The sequence below is a fragment of the Poecilia mexicana genome, unplaced genomic scaffold (assembly GCF_051168715.1).
Source record: "Poecilia mexicana isolate PSO_F unplaced genomic scaffold, ASM5116871v1 scaffold_5, whole genome shotgun sequence".
In the NCBI taxonomy this organism is placed as follows: Eukaryota; Metazoa; Chordata; class Actinopteri; order Cyprinodontiformes; family Poeciliidae; genus Poecilia; species Poecilia mexicana.
Genome location: NW_028263374.1, coordinates 21,477,586 through 21,491,385, shown reverse-complemented (window position 1 = coordinate 21,491,385; position 13,800 = coordinate 21,477,586). Strand labels below are relative to the sequence as shown.

The 13,800-nt window shown below is 41.1% G+C and overlaps 1 protein-coding gene and 1 long non-coding RNA gene across 2 annotated transcripts in view; one reads left to right on the top strand and one right to left on the bottom strand.

The window, feature by feature from the left end:
• The window catches only part of LOC106924116 (neurexophilin-2-like), a 62,757-nt gene that overhangs the window by 29,697 nt on the left and 19,260 nt on the right, over positions 1–13,800 (bottom strand). The window lies entirely within an intron of this gene.
• Positions 3,959–5,426, top strand: LOC148159704 (uncharacterized). Its single transcript, XR_015762879.1, has 2 exons — positions 3,959–5,238; positions 5,315–5,426. It is a non-coding gene; the product is annotated as an uncharacterized LOC148159704 (long non-coding RNA).

Genomic DNA, 13,800 nt, shown 5'->3' with positions numbered 1-13,800 from the left:
CCGGGTGTGGCGTTTCGTTTATTTTTTTTCTGTAATCAGTGGGTTGAGTGTTCATCGTGTACACCTGTTTGCAGCTTTGGTCCCCTGATAGGCGATAGAGGTGTAGCTCCTTTGGGCTTCATCTGGTCGTTGTCTTTGTAGTGTCGCTTCTAGGTGGTTAGTGTTAACTGTTTACAGTTATCTCGGGAGCACGTCCGTGGGATTCTAGGCAGGGAATCTGTATAGATTTCCTTTCTGGCCCGCTGGTTTAAGGTGCGTAACAACCCGCCGCCGAAAAGCGTGAAGACTAGGGATCAGCTGTTAGGTAAGTTTTTGTATATAGGCAAGAATAGTGGGGTTCTCAGTCTGCCTTTTGGGTACACGACTTGGCACTTTTCCCTGGTTACTGTTTGCGTTTCGTTATAAATGATCATGACTTCTCTCTCTGAATTTTTTGATTCTCCCTCAGAGGAGTTTTTGGAAGGTTGCTCAAAAGAGCAATTATTCGAGATTGGAAAACATTACGGGGTGGAAATTGATGGCCGACGGTCTAAAGAGAATGTGAAGTCCATTTTGGTCGCAAATTTAGTTGAAAAGGACATTTTGCACAGCTCAGTTGGTGAGATTACAGCTAAACCTACTGTTTTACCTCCTGGTTTGACATTTGAGCAGCATAGGGAATTGCTGTTGTTACAGTTTGAACACGATAAGTTCAAAATGAAAGTACAACTGGAAGCAGAGCACACTAGATTGGAGATCGAACGGACACGGCTAGATTTGGCTAAACAGAGTGTTGCGTCTGGAGTCTCTCGTTCTTCTTCCGTTGCTTCTGAGGCAGTTGATATGGAGTTTGATGTCATTGGGAATTTACGTTTATTGCCTAAATTTAATGAACTTGATCCAGATTCTTTTTTCGTCATTTTTGAGCGTGTGGCTGAGGCGCGCAGCTGGTCTGATTCTGCACGTGTGCTGTTGTTGCAGTGTGTGCTTGTGGGGCGTGCTCAAGAAGTTTTTTCTACGTTGTCTGACTCTGATTGCCATGACTATGCTAAGGTGAAAGCTGCTGTTTTAAAAACTTATGAGTTGGTGCCTGAGGCATATAGGCAGAGGTTTCGGAGTTGCAGAAAAAACTCTGAGCAGAGTTACCTGGAATTTGCCAGAGATATTAAAATGCATTTTATGCGGTGGTGCGCGGCAGCAGAAGTTAAAACCTTTGAGCAGCTATGTGAACTTGTTGTTTTGGAACAACTTAAAAACTCAGTTCCTGAGGTGGTTGCTACTTATATTTGTGAACAGAAAGCTCAGACGGCAGCTGCAGCCGCGGCGCTCGCGGATGATTACGTTTTGACCCATAAATCCCAGTTTCCGACAGCAAGTGGTTTCAGGGGGGACATTGGGCGAAGCGATAGTTCTCGCCGTCCTGCTGGTTTGCGTAAGGTGGAAGTTAAACCTCCTGGTTCTTTTGACAGTAATGATCGTTGTAACTACTGCCATAAGCGTGGTCATTGGAAGGCGGATTGCCATCTATTTAAGTCTAGAACTCCAACATTTCAGTCTAGACCAGAGGGGGCGGGTTTAGCGGCACCTGTGTTTACAGGTGTAGAGAAACGAAAGGAATCGCCGCTCGTGGAGCCTGTGGAATCATATTTACCATTTATAAGAGATGGTTATGTATCATTGGCAAAAGGTGAAAAGAAAATACCTGTGAAAGTACTTAGAGACACTGGTGCGTTTAATTCTTTTATTCAGGCGGATGTATTGCCTCTCCCTGAGCACACAGAGACGGACAACTGTATTCCGGTGAGGGATATGGGTTTGAATATTTTGTTGGTTCCTCTCCACAGGGTGTTTTTGGAGTGCCAGCTTTTTTGTGGAGAGGCTTTGTTGGCGGTGCGACCTGCGTTACCTATTGACGGGGTCTCGGTCATTTTGGGTAATGATCTAGCGGGTTCCAGCATGTGGACAGATGAATCACCCACACCCTCAGTCGGCAGTGAGCCGGAGTCTCAGAAGTTGGATCGACAAGAGGAGAATGAGCGTGAATTGTCGAACGTTTTCACTGCTTGTGCTGTGACTCGAGCTATGTCGCGCTCTCAAGTGAACGGTGACAAGGACGCACAAGAGGAAAATAAAGATTACAAGTTCTTTTTGCCTCTTGCTGATTTTCCATTTCCTGTCACTAGTACTGATTTGATAACTGACCAACGTGCAGATTCCTCATTAAAAGAATTATTTCAACAGGTTCGTCCGGAGGGGGCTGTGTCAGACCACGAAGGTGCGTATTTTCTTCGAAACTCTGTGCTAATGAGAAGATGGGTGCCACATTTTGGTTCTGTGGAACATGCGGTGTTTCAAGTGGTAGTTCCCTCTAAATATCGTGAGGCACTGTTGAAAATAGCACATGATGATTCTGGACATGCTGGTGTAAAAAAAACATATGACCGAGTCCTTAGACATTTTTTTTGGCCTCGTTTGAAGAGGGATATTTCCTCCTATGTTAGGACATGTCATGTCTGTCAGCTAACTGCAAAGCCTAACCAACCTTTGAAACCCACGCCTTTATTACCCATCCCTGTTGCCACAGAACCGTTTGAGCACCTAATCATTGATTGTGTGGGTCCCTTGCCAAGGTCACGATCTGGGGCTTGCTATTTGTTAACTGTTATGTGCCAAAGTACTCGATATCCGGCTGCTTACCCGTTACGCACAATAACAGCAAAATCTGTGGTGCGTGCTCTTTCTCAGTTCATCTCTGTATTTGGCATTCCTCAGACTATTCAGTCGGATCAAGGCACAAATTTCTCTTCACGTCTTTTTGGCCAGGTGCTAAAACAGCTTCGTGTTAAACACAACAGATCTACGGCTTACCATGCAGAAAGTCAAGGAGCGTTGGAGCGTTTTCATCAAACTTTAAAGTCATTGCTCCGTGCTTATTGTATAGAACTGGGGAAGGATTGGGAGGATGGGTTACCATGGTTGATGTTGGCTGCTCGGGAGGTTACTCAGGAGAGCATAGGCTTTAGCCCAAATGAGTTGGTGTTTGGACACACCGTTAAGGGTCCCTTAGCAGCTGTGGCAGCGGAGTGGAAAGAACCAGAACCACCCCAAAATCTCATTGACTATGTGAACGGCTTTAGGCATAGACTGTATGCAGCGCGGAATTTGGCTAAAGAAAAGTTGTCTGCTAGCCAACATAAAATGAAATCTTTGTTTGATCGTCGAGCAGTGGAACGCTCGTTTTTGCCCGGGGATCAGGTTTTGGCACTGTGTCCCATTATTTCATCTCCTTTTCAAGCTAAGTTTTCCGGCCCGTATACAGTGTTAAAGCGGCTCTCTGATCAGAACTACCTCATTGCAACGCCTGAGCGCAGAAAAACCACGCAGTTGTGCCACGTGAATTTGCTAAAACCATACTATGCGCGAGATCAGGTAAAAAAATCTCCCGAGGACATACACCCAGTTTGTGCGGTTAATGAGGTTTATATGGCCACTTGTTCTAACGAGGAGACTGGTACCTTGGACAGCGCCATGACGCACGGGCGTCTTTCCAACTCGGAGTCGCTGCAGAAATTGGATGTGTTATTATCACATCTTTCTGAACATCATTCAAAACAGTTGAGTGAGCTAATTTATAGCTTCACGGGTTTGTTTTCTGATACTCCTGGGCGTACAACTTGGTTGGAACATGATATTGATGTGGGTCAGGCGAGTCCCATAAAACAACATTTTTATCGGGTAAACATGGAGAAACGAAAATGTCTTGATGCAGAAGTGAAATATATGTTGGATAATGGGATAGCTGAGCCATCTTCGTCTAGTTGGGCATCTCCTTGCATTTTGGTTCCTAAGCCAGATAATACATTCCGTTTTTGTTCAGACTATAGAAAATTAAATGCTGTCACAAAGCCCGATTCATTTCCACTTCCTAGAATGGATGATTGTGTGGATCAAGTTGGTTCGGCTAAATTCGTTAGCAGATTTGACTTGCTTAAAGGTTACTGGCAAGTTCCTCTGACAAAACGTGCACAGGAGTTAGCTGCGTTTGTTACTCCTTCTGGGTTGTATTCATACACAGTTATGCCGTTTGGACTTCGGAATGCACCCGCTACTTTTCAACGATTAATGAATTATGTGGTGGGAGATATGCCAGGTTGCGCGGTGTATTTAGATGACGTAGTGGTTTATTCTGATACTTGGGAACAACACATGGAGCGCATTCACGACTTGTTTACTCGCTTGTCGGTGGCAGGACTTACAATTAATCTTGCTAAGTGTGAGTTTGCGAAAGCAACCGTGACATACCTCGGCCATGTAGTTGGGCAGGGTCAAGTGCGCCCAGTCGCAGCCAAGGTGCAAGCAGTACAGAACTTTCCTGTTCCTGTTACAAAAAAGGATCTCATGCGTTTTCTTGGTCTGGTTGGTTATTATCGTTGTTTCTGTAAAAACTTTTCTTCGGTAGTAGCCCCATTAACCAGCTTGCTTTCTAAGGATGCCAAGTTTGACTGGTCTCCTTCTTGTCAGCATGCGTTTGAGCAGGTAAAGCAGCTTCTCTGTTGTGCTCCGGTTTTGGCTGCCCCACGCTTGAATGCTCCTTTTCAGCTCCATGTGGATGCCAGTTATGTGGGTGCAGGTGCAGTTTTGACACAAATGGATGACCAGGGAAATTGCAAGCCAGTCAGTTATTTTTCAAAAAAACTTAACAAACATCAATTAAATTACTCTGTGATCGAAAAGGAGACACTTGCTTTAATCCTGGCTTTGCAGCACTTTGATGTTTACTTGGGGGGTGGTGCTCCTATTGTTGTATATACGGATCATAATCCGCTTACATTTTTGACGACGCTAAAATGTCCTAATCAACGTTTGGTTCGTTGGTTGCTCTTTTTGCAGTCTTTTTCTTTGGATATACGGTACATAAAAGGACGAGATAATGTAGTTGCTGATGCGCTTTCTCGTGCCCCTGTATTGTAAACGACAATGCATCTTAGATCTGGATGATTTTTATTTATTTATTTTTTTTATTTTTTTTTTACTTGGGATTCCCTTGTGGGAACCCATGTTTTGTGGGTGGGGGTGTGACGTCCGTCAGTTATTGTGTTTTGTCCTGAGGCGGAGCAGAAGGGGCGGGACCAGGATTCGCCAGGCCCAGCGCGTCCTCGGGATATAAGCAGCCTGCTTCAGCGCGTGAGGGAGAGAGGACAGGAGCTGAAGCTGGCTTGGAGCTGAGCCTGCTTCTCCACCCAGCTTGATTCTACAGAGGTGGCTCTTCCCCCAGCTGCCTGCCCACCCGGTCCTGGTTTGGATGGTTTGTTTGACCTTTCTTTTCTTTTCGCAGGGCTTATCCGTGGAGCAATGCCACCGACCACGGGGGGGGAGCACCCGCTTGTCGATGCTGGTCCTGTTTATTTGCTTGGATTGTACAATAAAGACTGTATTCTTTTATTGAAGGCCGTGTCTCTCTGGCTTTTTGTGGCGGCTCACGAGCCGGGTCGTAACAGTTAGACTGGAGCAACTAATTTATTTGACCTGCAACACTTTCTAGCTGTAAAACACAGTGGTGGCAATTGATCAAGTCACATTCGTGTATTATAATGGCCTTGTCACACCCAGAATTACAAGCAGTTGAGAATCTATGAAAAATCTTGAAAACTGCAGTTCACAGTTTCAGGTTCAATCTGACTGAACCTGAGCAGTTTTGCAACAATGGGAAAACGTTTAAGCCTATTTTTTTGCAAAATGGGACAAAACATCCTGTAAAAGTCCTGCAACTGTGATTGTAGTGAAAAGAAGTTGCAAAACATTAAGTCAGGTGTATGCTGCATGACACAATTTTGATATTTATATTTGTAAAAATGTCTCAAAAGCATTTTCCTTCCACCTCACGATTGTGCTTCACTGTGTTTGGGTCTGTTGCATAAAATCCCGAAAAAATTCATTAAACTTTGTAAGTTTTAACGTGACAAAGTGCAAAAAGGTTCTAGATACATAAATAATTTTACAAGTCGCTTTTTCCTTTTTCCACTTGCTTTCTCACACTGCATCGCCAGTACAAATGTGTTTTTTATTGGTCATATTTTCATGCTCCAAACACCTATTCTTGCTGTTAGATTGTGTCTGCACGTCAGGACTTGTTAGTCAGAATCTTCCAGATGCTGATTCTTAAGTGAGTGAAGAACGACTGAAATGATTTATTCGAATACAGAAGTGCACTCTCCTCGTTTGGATAAAATGCTGGAAAATAAAACCTTACACGAAGCAGGGAAAGAAAAAAAAAACAAACATGTTTTTTAAACAAAAACAAATCACCTGCCATTAACAGCCCTCACCTCCCATCTCTTCCTTCCTTTAGTCCCAGTTGGAGCTCTCGCTCACAATCAATACCTTTCACCGTTAAGCCAATCTGCAATAATAAAAGCATTACAGACAGGGAAAAATAACATTAAATCTTATTAAAAATGGGAGCTGGTCTCTACTCTTCCATGTCTTTCTGTCTCTTGTTGCCTGTGTGATAAAAAAAAAAAACCCTGCTCCATTGGCGAGATCAGAGCCATTGGGATGATCCCTGAATGTTGCGGGGTGATCAACAGGCTCAGGATCAGGGCGTGCATTCTGGGTAACAGGTAGAAAACAGAGCTTAGCATTCGGCTCAGCTCTCATGCCAGCCATGTATATTTCACAGGATTGTCTTTTATATTCAGTCTGTGGTTCAGTGGAGCACTCATCTTTATTTCATTCTGTGGCATTTTTTTAATTTCAGCTGACTTCCCCCCCCACCCCCTTTTGCTCACTCCCCTTCTCCTCCTTCCCTCCAACCTTCCTGACAAACCCCTCTGCCGACTGAATCGGTAATGACATTATGCGTCTTGCACTCTGAAGCTTTCAGCAAAGCAAACAATAACTCCTGGCAATTGGATGTCACCTTTTCTCCACACTAAGAAAAACATGTAATTTAGATAGCTATGTGCGTGTGTTTTGCCTGTCAAGCCCCTTTTGAGAGATATGTCATGTTAAAGAACAGTTCTTCATCAAGATTTAACTTCAATTAAAAGGATAAAAAGAGGTTTTATTTGTATGTTACCAAACTGTACAGCCTGTATATTTAAGATGAATAAATTTTGATTCAGTCAGCATTAGAGATGATGTCTGAAAATGTATTTCTCTTCCTGCTCCATTTGTTATATTTGTAAGCTTGGAAGACGATAAAAGGAAAAATCTCAATTGAGGTTCTACATTAACCTCAATCCGGCACCATGCAAGCGAAATCAGATCATCTGATATTACATATTTTTTCATGCAAGCACTGAGTGTGTTAAACTAAACAGAGATTTTCAATAGAGTTCAAGTCAGCTGACAATGATCACCACTGTAGTGTCTTCCAGAGCTTCTTCTAGAACCTTTGATATTTGGGCCAAATCATTGTCTCATTAGAAGGCCCAATGCACACAGCATGACATTTTCTCCCAGGATTACATGACACTTGACTGAATGCATTTGGCTCCCCACATGTTTCCAGTTCCAGAGCAAACAAAGCAGCTACAGCAAATAACTGAGCCACACCAATGTCTCACTGAAGGAATGATGTTTTTTTATGCTTCATTTTTCCTCCTACAGACATACTGCTGCTCCATAGACACAAAATGATCCAATTTTGAGTCTCCTGCCACCAAACAGAAACTTTTTTGGCCTGTTTATTTAGTTTTAAACTAATTGAACACCACCTTTCTAGTGATTTGGGGTAGTTAGTCGTGGTGGATGTCTGGAAATTCAGGTGTGGCGCTTCATGGTTTAGTATATGTTACACTGTAGAAAAATCAACCTTAGTGGCTACTGCCACTGACTCTTGCTGTCAGTCAAACATTAATTGACCAACCACTTCCTCAAGATTCTGGTGGCGACTTCTGATAGCTTCCCGTTTTTGCTACATCTAGGTGGAAAAGCCACAGGTCTTTTAACTCTAAACTTGTGGACTATTCTTCTGAATGCATCTCCGGGAGCAAATTTGATTGACAAATGTGAATTATTCAATAATTTTGAGGCAGCATTTGCGCTATATTTACATAAACATCCTCATAACTTTGGTCTTAATGTGTCTTGTGTATTTTTTATTGGAAGCACATGGACAATTTTGCTAATAAACTTAATGTGCAGTAGGGGTTAATTAGTGTTAAGAACAACAATATCTTACATTAGCAAGGACACTTCCTCATACAGTGAAGTCAAGAGAAGGCATTGATTTTCTCTTCAAAATCTTACGAGTTTCTTATTGTTTTACAGATCATAACCATCCTCCGTTTCAGCAGCCTTGAAGCAGCTGAGAATTTCAGATACTCTCATTATGGTTATTTTGTTGTCAAGGGGGCAATTAACCCATAAACAAACCAATCCAGCTCACTGTGTTAGGTTTGCCAATACACTCCAAAGTCAATACAGCCAGCAGCCTGGTCTTTATTTACACATTTGTTTCTGTTCTTGTTAAAGCTGCTCACTTCGTTTCAAGGAAATTTGATTACAAGGAAATAAAAAAAAATAATAAAAAAAAGTATATTAACCCCTTTATTTGGTGCAAAAATTATTGGGAATTCACGAGAAGTTATTAAGAAAAAGGAAGCTGAGCGAAAATCACAGCAAAAAAAATGGAAAGCATCATCCAACAGCTTTTATTTAAAATGGAAAAACAACAATTATTTTAATCCCTACTAAAACAGAACTCATGGGTGGGGTCTATAGGTGATGAGCAGCTCATAAAATGCAGGTTTTGTTATGGGATATTTATTTTGGAATGGTGCTGGCAAATGCTGCTGCAGGGTAAGTGAGACGACATGTTCTGCGTGTCCTGACCCACAACATGCTGCAAGCACGTTTACAAAGCACTGAGATCAGGTGCAATTTCAGTGCATTCAGCAATAGCATTAGCATTTTTACCGTAATTCCCACTAATGGTGGCTCATAGAGTCCAAAAAGATGTATATTTCTAATAGTTTGCTCAGAGCGAGGTCACTTTGTAATCAGACTAGAAGTAAATTGCACTAAATTCATGTAGGGTAATACTGGCTTGTTTATTCCATATGATATATAAAAGAAAGGCATATATTTATACTTTGCACTGTGATCAGTTTAAATAATAGTGTGGCTAAAATATATTCTAGCACATTTGCTTCTAAAAACATTTTACTTTGCAGTGTTGAGTAAATTTAATGCTGATGTATTTTAGCTATCGTCTATGGTAATGCTCCGAAGCTGGCATCAGATTAAAAACCGTGATATCATAAGCCCGTAGTATTTATAATCAAGGTTAACTCATACCACTTTAGTCGCAGAGTAGAAGCACTAGCAGAAGTCCATTAAGGTACTGCTTTAAAAGCTGTAGGATTTTTTATTGATGCATTCATTGCTTTTTTTCCCCCCATGGTACCACATTTTTAGTTTAGAGTTATTTACATTAAAAAAGTCTAATTGAAGTGTATAGGAATAATATTACATTTCCCAGGAATAATGTATTATAATAAGACAAATTTAAAGTTTCTATAAATTGCATCATAGGCATTTGCAGCTATTCACATTTTACTTTATGTGACAAATCACTGCGTTATCTGTGTCACTGAGGAAAGAAAATAATACTCTGCCTGCAAGAAAAAAAAAAAAAAAAACATAAACATGACTGATAAACTGAGAAAAAGTTGCCGAAACATCTCCAAAGAAATAAAACAGCCTGAACTGTGACAGTGTGTTATCCAACATGACATTGAACCTGATGTATAAAATGAGCATACAATTACCCTCCTACGTAGCAGAGCCTGTGCAGCATTGGATATGTGAATAGAAAGGTGACAGAGAGGTCTGATATCTCAATGCAGGACAAGAATGAAATCATTAACCAAGCCATTTGGCAACTGAATCTAATCTTTGCAATAAGAGATGTAGCGAATGGAAATGTGAAGGTGGGGTCATATCTCAACAAAAACATTTGTTATGACAGGAGAAAATCAAAACAGAAATCACTACGTTTCATAGAGAGACATAGTGGGTTTAGTTGAGCTGCAAAGTTATTAGAGACAGTAAACAAAAATAGAATTAATAGATTTTTGAATATTTTTGAAACGTACGCCTTTTTGTTGTTGATTTAAATTGATTTTAACATAAAAATATGTCAGCTTGGAAGGGCGATGGGGTTTATACAAAAGACTGGCCTTGTGGATTAAAAACTACAAAACATTTATCAGGCACATTCATTTGTAACCTCATTTTAATCTCGATCCAGTGGATGTGGCAATCTCTGCATAAAGCACCTCTGGTTAGCAGAAATTGCTCTGGCTGATGAGATTCTGTTAGATGTAATAAACCTTGAGGCAGACAATTATACTGGGGCAAAATTTGTGGATTTGTCATTTCTGATATTACTTTAAGGTTAAGCCGTCAAGTCGATCCCAGAAATTATGTTCGCAAAAGACATAAATTTTGAGCACATGTCCCTCCTGATGTCAGGGTTTACTCGTTCAAGGTCTCACACAGGCACTCCTGCACAGATATGTATATTTACAGTAGTATTTGTGTTGGGCCTTCTTTTTCACAAGGTAACATAGTGCTCAATCACTCACAGATATCTTTTTAATCTCTTTCTTTCTGTCCTTGTGTGTGCATTTGTTTGATTTATGAGTCTCAGCAGGCCGCAGGGACACAAAGCTGGCCTCTCAATACTCCACTGCTTGATGCAGCAAGACGTAGGTTCACCCTGGCCTCCTTATCTCGACTGCACAAAAACACCCCACCACACCACACACAGCGACAGAGAAAAGAGGAGGAGGATATGACTACCTGGAATACAAGACGAATTGGAGCAATGCAAAAGTCTATGAGATAAAAACAGACAGTCAGTGAGAGGAATGAACAAACAAAACACCAGCATTTCTTTTAATTATTGTTGTTTTCTAAATGTCTGATAAAAAAAAAAAAAATAACATAGTCAATGTATTTAAAGGTGGCGACTCTTCTGTAATTCCTTTTTCTCTGCACAATGCATGGACATTTTTTAAGAGCACTAGCAGGACATCTCCTGAAATCACAATATTCTGCCAGGTTGTTCAACCAAACACAGGTCAGATCAAGTCTTGTGAACGAGCATGCCCTCCAAATCCTTCTGGGTTCTGGTCTCATTGTCTGCAGTTGCAAAGCGAAGCAAACATTGGCTGCTTTAAATGATTGTAGTGTTCATAATTTAAGGCTCACACACACTCACACAGCTGCAGAGACCTGTCCATGGACAGTTGAAATTTCATATTTGCATTCATTTCTCATGACAAAGTCCTTCATTTCCTATAATCTGAAAGGACGGCAACAAGTTTGATGAGCTAGTTGGGCACTTAGCTCCATTTTGTCTCCACCAGCAGCCACCACACCCCGTAGTGCTACATAAAGTTCAAGTCTGGCTTATGTGGTGTCCTTACTTCTGACTGCCCTGACTCTCAACCTTATCATTTTGTTTTCCACTGAGCAGTTTATTGTGCGACACCAAATACATGAACAAGGTTGTAAAAATGTACAGTTGAGTACGCACAGACATACGGAGTAAAGTATGCCCAAGTATGTTTCTGTAGCCCTTTACCCTTAACGAACTTCCTTTTCTGCTGCCTTTGTCTTATTGTTTAAATGTCAAACTAAAAATGTGTGTATTTCAATCTTCAGTAGCTACTTTCACATTGAAGAATGTTGTGTCAGGACCACTGGGTAGCACTGTGGTAGTTTAAGTACTTTTAATGATTGTAAAGAGGTACATCTTTTTAATTTCTGATCAACTGGCCACTTGTCTTATGGTCAATTTGTCATATTATGGCCACAAACTTGTCTACCAGGTTCTGCAAATGGCTGCCATAATGGTTAAATAGCTGTCACAGTGGCCAGATGTTTCATCCAGTGGGTAATGAGGGCACCTATGTCATTTCAGATTGCACTGTATCGACCAGATCCCGGCCAACTGCTGTCATTTATGCCCTCAGGTATTGTTCTGCAAGCACCAGCTCCTTATAAATGAGATGTTTTGCATACAAATTGCTGATCTGCACTAGTGCAAACTTAAAACTAAGTCACACCATTTCTTCTTCATGCAAAACTTTTTAAAAGCATATTTCACTGTATGCAGTGGAAATTGCATGATTGGGGCAATCTTTGTTTGAATGATTTCCCTTTGTTTCTACCTTCTCTAAAGCATTTTATATTTCATTCAGGTGTACAAAAGTACTAAATATGGGTGTTTGTTTACTAACCAAGGTCAGATTGACTGTTTCTTGAAGAAACTTTTTTCATCTGGCAAGCCAAGGTCGAGTCTGTCGGTTTTTACCTGCCTTTCTAAGTGATTTCATTTTCAAGTCAACAACTGACAAACTCCTTGTTTTGTAATTTGATCCTTTGAGGCAAACAAGATTTTCTTCAAATACTTATAAAAAAAAATCACCAGGCAATTCTTTAAAATAAATTTCAAATGGGCTGCAAAGAAACTAAGAAGTCACTGAGTTGATCAGTGATAAGGATGCAGTGAAAACGATATCTACATGTTTGAATCTAGCATTTTTCTGTTCCTTTGCCAACGGCATTGACTATGAACACACTGGTGTTTAGCATGTAAACAGAATAATGACAATAACATAAAAAGAGAAGCTCTTTTCTAATTGGCTAATTAGAGATGTGGCTTGTACAACCACTTCCTGCAGGGTTTGTTTGGCAGCTAACATCAGGTGTGACATGAGGATTGTTGGCTCATTGTCAATAGAGGCGTTTTGTTGGTAGGTAATCCTCTTTATTCTGCAGTTTACTAAATGCTTGATGATTCAAAGTACAGGTTTGTTTGTTTTTTTTGTTTTTTTCAATGAATGTGTGGTTTGTATTTTTTGCTTTTCCTGGAAGTTTTCAATAAAAAAAAGTCTTCATCCCGACACGGGGAGGAATTTTAGTGACCGTTTTATTCTGTACAAACGCGCTCCTCCTTTAACTTTCCGATCAGTTTCATCGGAAAGCATGCCATGATGTAACACCAACCTTTCCTCCTCCTCACTCATGGAACATATTTTCAGCAGTGTCCAAACATCTCCTCAGTTCAGAGTTAAAAGGAGAGTCTCAGAGCTGGCCACCGAGGGATCAGGCTGTTCTGCTGTTGCCCTTCTTGAAAAGGCTGATTTACATTGTTCACACTCTCCTTGGCTGAACATACTCTAGCGCAGTCCTGTGCAGAGAGGTGTCCAGCCTCTCACTGCTGGAGCATATGTGGTAGTTTTTCCATTTCTTTCCCCATCTATCACCTCTCATCCTTCATTCTCTGTCTGACTGGTCCTCTAGGTGCCACATTATGTCACTGTCACTGACTGGTCATGTTGCTACTTGCAGGTTGGGGTCTGCTCTGAGACTTTGCTGAGGGGAGGGTGACATCTGCTGAGCAGAGTGAACTGAGGCTTCGGGACACTCAGTCTCTCTAAAGGTTTTCTGTTTTCCCAAATCTTGTTGGGGAAATGCAACTTCACCTGGGTTAAATCATGAATGTTGAGCCATAGCTTTCCAGAGTGACTGGTTTGTCAAAATGAGGGATAATGAAGAGATCAGATAATTCAAGTTACATCGACATTTCTTAATGCAGTAATTAATAATGACATCATGGTTTTATACTTAGCCTCCAGATTGTACAAGTCTTTTTTGAAAAGCGCACTGAAGACGTTGACTAAGTGTCGACCATGGATTAATCAGTGATGCAGGAGAAGTGGTTTAAAATTGAACAGAATAGTCACTAAATAGAAGGCTAATTGACTTTTAACAATGTGAATAATTCACATCTAGGGGTTT